The 7,642-nt window shown below is 46.2% G+C and overlaps 1 protein-coding gene across 5 annotated transcripts in view; it reads left to right on the top strand.

The window, feature by feature from the left end:
- The first annotated feature begins 2,145 nt into the window (after positions 1-2,145).
- The window catches only part of L3MBTL4 (L3MBTL histone methyl-lysine binding protein 4), a 465,624-nt gene continuing 460,127 nt past the window's right edge, over positions 2,146-7,642 (top strand). For 2 of the 5 annotated variants that reach the window (XM_047697683.1, XM_047697681.1), the window contains exon 1: positions 2,460-2,642. The gene's annotated coding sequence lies outside the window, so the exon portion shown is untranslated. Of the gene's footprint in view, positions 2,210-2,457; positions 2,643-7,642 lie in introns of those variants that run through there. The other 3 variants (XM_047697687.1, XM_047697684.1, XM_047697686.1) reach the window with 3 other exon arrangements.

The raw sequence follows: 7,642 nt of genomic DNA, 5'->3' as shown, positions 1-7,642 counted from the left end.
GCCACTTAGTTAGATTCAACTGAGTTATAAATAAAAAAATGCCTAGGAACCATCAGTGTTCTAAACCCCATTGTTCACAACGACTGTTGGTAACATTGCAATACTCAACAATGTGGCTATTTCATTTTAATGGGCAGCTGTTCAAATAAAAGGGGTTTACTACAACAGCTTTTCAAAAATTCTGTAATAAGTGTACCAATGCTTACACTGCTTATATTTCCATATAATTTGAATAACAGTATTGTTTAAAACAGATGTCAGCTTCTTTGAATATAATCATATGTGGTTGTCAGCACCATGCACCCATAGATTTACATATAAGTAACCCAGGATGAGGTTCTCTGCCTGTGTCACCTGTCTCATTGGCGCATTCTTCCTCTCACTTAAACCTTGCCCATGAAAACAGTGTTTCCGTTTTCATCAAAGCAAGCCAAATATATTCAATAAACATAACTGTTTCCTCAAAAAAAAAAACGAAGACAAGGTGATATAAATTCACTCTATTTGGATTTCAATCCAGCTTTCTTTGATTTTGTGTAATATTAACATCGATTTGTCTAAGGTACGGGTGGAACCAGAAGTGCTTTTAACTCTTTCCGTGCTGGGAACATTTTGACATTTATATCACTAAGATTTTGTGTCTTTAATGATATACACTGTTGGGAGAGACCACGGTTACACTGCAGTAATCAGAACACTTGTCCTTTGCCAAAATTGTTGTCTGTGCTCCCAAAGGTAGCAGAGGGAGGGGGAACTCTCATTCATCCTCTGGATTCCATTCTAATTTCATGCAGTCAGGTGAGTAAGTATGTCAAGATAGTTTCCTGATGTGTGCCTGTTGTCACAGAAATATATCATAACTCTATAAAGTCTTTAGCATAAACATGGTAAATGGGATGAAAAAAGTTCACTACTTCAACAGCTGTTTTTTTTTTTTTTTTTAAGATTTTATTTATTTGACACACACAGAGAGAGAGATCACAAGTAGGCAGAGAGGCAGGCAGAGAGAGAGGGGAAGCAAGCCGCCTGCCGAGCAGAGAGCCCTATGCGGGCCTCAATCCTAGGACCCTGAGGCCATGACCTGAGCTGAAGGCAGAGGCTTATCCCAGGACCCTGAGGCCATGACCTGAGCTGAAGGCAGAGGCTTAACCCACCGAGCCACCCAGGCGCCCTCAACAGCTGTTTTAAATGCTCTCTCTATACGGATGCCCTCTGCTTCCTTTTCTTTTTCTCTTTGCCCAAAATCTTTTCAACTGATTAGAGCATAGAACCCAGTTTGTGTGTGTGTGTACTTGTAAATTTCTATAATCATGATTCCCAAAACGAAAACTGCATTAGCAAAGGGTTTTATATTTCTCTTTTCCGTGACAACTAAATTATGTTTGTAACCAAGGCACCAGTCTCGCCTGAAAAACAAAACAGTTTCAGGTGTTCGTTTATGGTAGTCAACAACAAAGCAAAATATCATTTTGTAAATTATTATTGTTAATCATGTTAAATTACCGCATTTCTTGCTGGACTCAACAAACTAATATATATATTGTACCTAACGGCTATTATTTGCATATTAGAATTTTTATACAAGACACCTTCATGAAAGAAAATTACATTTAAAAGTCACAAAATATGGGGGCGCCTGGGTAGCTCAGAGGGTTAAGCCTCTGCCTTCAGCTCAGGTCATGATCTCAGGGTCCTGGGATCGAGTCCCGCATTGGGCTCTCCTGCTCAGCAGGGAGCCTGCTCCCGGCCCTCTCTCTGCCTGCCTCTCTGCCTACATGTGATCTCTCTCTGTCAAATAAATAATTAAAAAAAAAAACCCTAGTTAAAAAAGTCACAAAATATAGTCTTCGATTGCCAGCTACTGTTAAATATAAGCCAATATAAGCCAAAATAAATGATTTAATAAATTTCTCTCCAAATCGGCGCAATGCTTTGTGAAAGCCTAACGCTAATCACTAAGACTAGAAGTTCCATGAGGGCAGGAACTCTTCAGTTCCTGCTTCCTATTCAGTCTCAAGCAGCTAGAACAGGGCTAGTCAACATTTGTTCTCGCCACCTGAAAAGAGTATCCTTTTATTTTGAAATGGTATCCGCCGTCTGGTGTGTAGCAAAGTCGAGAGCGGGAAAGGGGCATCGGAGACGAGGTTGCAAAATCGGAAGGAGCAGAAAGACGGAGAGGAATCCAGAGGCGAAAGAGAGCATTTGGAAGGTGAACCCTCAGAGCTGGGATGAGGCAGGGATGAGCGCCCCGGGACACCACTGCGCGAGCGGGAGGAGGCCAGGCAGGAAATAGCCAAGATTTGGGGGACTCCTTCCCAGGGAGCAAATAAGAGAAAGCCGCACGTGAAGAGAAAGCCGCAGCCACCTCCCTCCCACGTGAAAGCCCAAACGGCCGCCCCGCGTCCACTGCGCTCCGGGGAGAGCGGAACCCGGAGCGAGGCAGGTGCGGCGGGAGCATGCGCGCGGGGCCGGCAGGGGAGGCTCCCGCGCCCCCACCCGGCGCGTGCACCCTCGCGCCCCTCCCGCCCGGCACCGCGGGGCCAGAGGCGCCGCAGCCTGGGCCGGCCAAGCCTCGCCGCTCCGGCTCGCGCCCCGCCGGTCTGTCGCCGAGTCGGCGTTGCGGGCTGCCCGGCTCTGCTGGGGTAAGGACGCCGCCGCCACCCGAGCCGTGTGGTCGGGGGACCGCGTGAGCGCCCACGGCCGCCACCGCCAGGGATGGCCCCGGGCCCCGCGCCCGACCGAGGGGCGTGCGCGTCGCCCGCGGCGAGGCCGGGCCAGGGGGCGGTGGCGGTTAGGAGTCGCCTCCGCTCGGAGCCGGCTCTTTCTCTTTCTCTTTCGCCGCTGGTCGCGCGCCGGGCTTCCCGCGCGAGGCGCTGCCCCACTTGTCGCCCACTTCGGACGGGCGTGGCGTGGCCCCGCACCGACCCGCTCCCGGCGCAGGGGCCACCTGGGCCGGGGGTGTCGGCGCCGTTACCTGGGCGGGGAGGCGCCGGCGCAGCCCAGGGCCGCGGGACGAGGGTCCGGGGTGGGACTCCCGGAGATCCCAAGCCGGCCTCAGGCCACTGGGCGCCAGGCGGTGGGCGTTTGGCTTTTGTTTTCTCTCGGGGCGGGCGTCCCCGGCCTCCCCGTTCTCCGCTGACCACTGTCGTGTGTGCCGGGACTCGGCTGCGGCTAAGACCCCCGCGGGCGCTTCCTTACTCCACCCCCTTTTCGTCCCTGGTCCTAGTCTCTAAGTTCTGCCCAGCCTGGGGCGGGAGCGGAGCAAGTCCGCGCTGGGGCACGCTTAGCCAGTATGTGGCAGTTTAACTAGCTCGACGCCCCCCCCCACTCCCCGCCCCCAACCCCGGAACTGCGCGGGGGCGCGCGGGCCAGGTCTCCCTCGCCCTCTCTGCCTGAGGTGGGCGGAGGGGGAGGCTAGTGGACCTGGGTACACCTGGGGCGGCCGCAGTTACGTGCGGGATTGGTGTAACCCTTTTCTCCAGGTGGGAGAATTCGGGTGGGTTTGGTGCCCCGCCTTTTATATCCTGTAGTCCCTGATTAAAGTCCACAGGATGTACTTTATTTTATATATGCCTTTATCCACTTAGAGGCGTAGTCTTAATCTGTCCATGCCTGGAGGTGGAAGCTAAATAAAAGGAAGGTCTGGACATTGTTATTGTTGAGACTCTTGCGTGTGATTACTCCATGAAGTCAGTCTGGTCACTGTGACCTGCTCTGCTGCGGTGTTTCCATGCCCACCACTCACCCTTCAGGGTTATTTGGTCTCCAGGACCAAAGTGGCATTGTCTCCTGGATCACACTGTTGGAACTGTTTCCGGAAGTTGCTCGGGGCAGCCTCCAGTTTCAGTCCTTTGCTTAAATAAGTGTGGTGGAGTCTCCAGGTGTCTTCTAGTCCCCTTAATTCCAAAAAGGTGAAAGTGACAAACAGGTGGAGTTTGTTCTTGATGTTCGGTAATAGATTTTGAATGCATTTAGCTCTTGGCAAGATACTGAAAATGCCAACTTCGGTTTCTCCTCAGGATACCCTAGAATTGGGAGAAAGGGTTTTGAAAGAGGAGAGATTTCAGGAGCATCCAAGTGGATCGGATTCTGCTCTACCCGCATGGGGTGTGATTGTTAAATAGGAAAGATGAGCTTAAAACTGCAATTGATTATGCTCTCATACTGTGAGGTACATGAGTTTGTATGGGAGGTAGCCCTTGACTTTGGAATTCTTTTTTCAGTGCTTTTTAGGACAATATGGGTCTACCTCTTCGATGACATCTCAGTCTGTTTTCTGAGAAGGGATATTGGTGGGAGGATGATCTGGTGAAGATAGAATTAAGGAAAACTAAGAAACTCTTAACTTTTACTGTAAGAGAATTGTGCTTTTAGGTTCATCACAAGGATTTTAGGTGAGCTCTACCATCTCCCAACATATTTCATTGCAGTACTGTGTGATTTGTATCTAAAATTACACTTCTAATTCATCTTTACTTCTCTTAAAAAATTCAGTTGTCATTTGCACAATAAACCATTTACTAGGTAATTTACTATGTATGTTCATACATTTGTATGACAAACCACTAAACTTGAGCTTTTAATGTGTTGGGAGATCAAACATGCACATCACATGTTTGTGAACAAGATGATATACAGGAACTAGTAAATGGGATTTGAGACTAAAACAATCTAAAATAAAATGCTGTTAGTCTGAAACAGATGGGCGTCAGAGGGTCTGGCAAGGAGAGGGTCTTTGGGGTCTCGAGTGATTAGAAAAGAACACAGAGTTGGGCCTTGGGCTGAGTCTTGAGGAATGTTTCTTCCACAGATTGACAAGGTGAAGGCCAAAGAGATTGGGGGCCTAGGAAGGAGAAGGGAGTTTCATGCCTCAAAAGGGATAATTATGATTTGTTTAGGACTAAGAAAAATTGTTTGCAGTGTCCACATTGGGAAATATGGTTGTGCATGCTCTTCCCACCAGCCCCTATCCACCCAAACTAGAAACCTTTTGTTCTTCATGATCCAGTTTAATTCTTCTTCTGCGAAGTTGTCCCTGATTTTCACAACAGACTTCCGTTCCTTGACTCCTACTTCTCCTGGTTCACCTATAAGTGCCTATGTAAAGACAGTTTTTTTTCCCTGATGGCCCAGGCTTTAGATTTTGCCGTTTCCTGTTTATTTATTTTTAAAAATTGAGATAAAATTGACATATTAGTTTTAGGTGTATGAAATGATGATTTGACATACGTATTGTGAAATGATTATGACAATAATTCAAGTTAACATACATCACCACACAGTTACAACTTTTTTTTCTTGTGATGAGAACTTCTAAGATCTGTTGTCTTAGCAACTTTCATATAATACAGTGTTATTAACTACAGTCACCATTAATGGTAATCATCAAAAAAGTTTTATATATTTTTCACAATTTAGCTTCCATCTTTAAGTAACACATATTCTGTAAGGATATGAACAGGTCCTTAGTCTTCTTTTTATTCAGAATATTGTTTGTACTGTAGTTCTAGCCTTTTAACTTAAATGATAATAACCCTTCAGGGTCTGGCATGGTCCTTGACAAGTGGTTAAGTGCATAGTCAGCAGATATTTGCGGGACTGAATATGGATTCAGTGTGAGCAGGCGGCTGCTGAGCGGAGGCTTGGGATGATAAAAGCAGCAGTAGGGAACATCATTCTGATGACGAAGGAAGATTTTCCGATGGAAAGCTCTGGAGTTGTTACTGCGAAGAAGAGGGAGATCTGAAGCCACTGGGGGAGAAGGGGGTATGGGAATCGCCAAGGCCACCCAGTCTGACCAAGGAAGCAAAAGGAGCCTCAGCTTCTCTGCCCCCACCCCATTCCTTCACCTGTGTCTTTGGTTCCCTTTCTCTAGAGCTGAAGGAGAGTTTGAAAATCACAATTAGGAAAATGTTCGTTGTTTCAGTGTTTTTATTTTGGAAAGAATGTTGCTGTTGAAACGGGGAAATAAGCAGGAGAGCCCAGTAGGTGGTTTGGGAGCAGGGTGGAGTGGATAAATTCAGTGTTTAAAATACTGAATTGAAGGAGACACTGAAGTGATGAGTTTGGAGAGAGGAACTCTGATGTTAGGCAAGGAGAAAGCCATTTAGGAAATGCTCAGCTGGAATGGGGGTGATAGTAAAAAGCATGAGACAGTGTGAATACATTATCGCAGTGGTGGGCGGGGGACGAGAGAAGGTCCAGTGACTGTGGGGTCCAGTCAGTGAAGGTGTCAGTGTGAGCTGGTGGTCAGAAGGAGGAGGAAAACCAGGCATCACAGGAACGGGGAAGCCAGTGGAGGAAGTTCCACAGGAACTCCCTGTTAAGCCTCATCTGTTGCTAATGAAAAACCGAACTGAGAAGGTGTGGTTGAACTTGGCTGGCAAGAGGTGATCTCAGTGGTAAGGCTTCAGTAAGAGCTGTTTGTAGCCTTTGGTTTCTGTTTTAGGTATGTAGATGTCCCCCTTCAATTTGAACAGTGTTTTGTAGTTTACAAAGCATTTCCACCTTGTAGTATTAGTAAACATATTTTGAACATAGTTTATTATAGGAACATAACTCCCAAGTGAAAACTATTTAGATTCATTAAAAAACCAATGGACTATTCACATACCCTTACAGCAAGTACTATAAATATAGATGCTATCTTATATTTCAGCAAAATAAAAGCAAAAACAATGAATTAGAACATAATTGGGGGAAATGAAACTCTTCGTTCACACAGGTAATACTATCTTTTGTTTAAGCATTTGCACTCATTTTTCCTTTTAGAAAAGTGCCTTAGAAGAATTTGTCCCTGTTTTATTTTGCAAATAAAAAAAAAAAGTTTTCCATAGTAGAGATGGAAAATTGCATCAGTTGTCACTGCTCTACTCCCCCAGTCTGTGTGTGCCTTTCAGGGAAGATGTCACTGCAGGAGGGCCACAGCTCAGCATCACCTGCTGAAACTTTCTTCATTTTGTATTGATTTCAGCTCATGTGTGAAGCGTTACTCTTAATGAAGCTAGCTAGAGAATGCTTATGCATCCCCTCTGAAGATGGATCTTAAATGATGAAAGTGTGGTCGCTGCCACAATTAATAATTGATTAATAAATTGTTTGGAAAGTATCAGATGTGGGATGTGGGCAGTGGAGCAGAAGTGCATGCATCTTTGTCACTGTGACTGGCTACAGAGAACATGTTTAACTAGGACAGATGGACAGTGCAATATTTTCATACACTGTGCTTTGGTGTGTAAGCTATTATGATAGCTTTTAGGATTATGATAGCTTTTTAGATTAAATCATTGTTCCCCTGTTCCCTGTCCTTTTGAGGGAGGAATGAGCTGAGGAACTCAAATGGGGGCAAGGCATTTTTTTCTAGCATCCACTCTGTCAGCTGTGTGCTGTGTGTATGGGGATGGCTGATACAGACTTAACTCCTGCCTTCTTGGCCTGTATAGGCAGGTGAGGGGACAGATATTAAGCAACATCCCAAATAAGTGTAAAAGGGCAAACCTTCAAGTGTACTATGAGAAAGACCAACATGAGTGCCTAATAAAGGTTTGTGGGTCACAAAATTTCTCTCTAAGGATGAGTAGCTGCTAGCCAGGTAGGAGCAGGGCAAAAAGAAATTCAGGCAGAGGTAAGCACACGTGTGAAG

Source organism: Lutra lutra, chromosome 12, assembly GCF_902655055.1.
Source record: "Lutra lutra chromosome 12, mLutLut1.2, whole genome shotgun sequence".
Taxonomy (NCBI): Eukaryota; Metazoa; Chordata; class Mammalia; order Carnivora; family Mustelidae; genus Lutra; species Lutra lutra.
The sequence above is the reverse complement of the archived record's forward strand: the minus strand, read 5'-3'. Positions and strand labels throughout refer to the sequence as shown.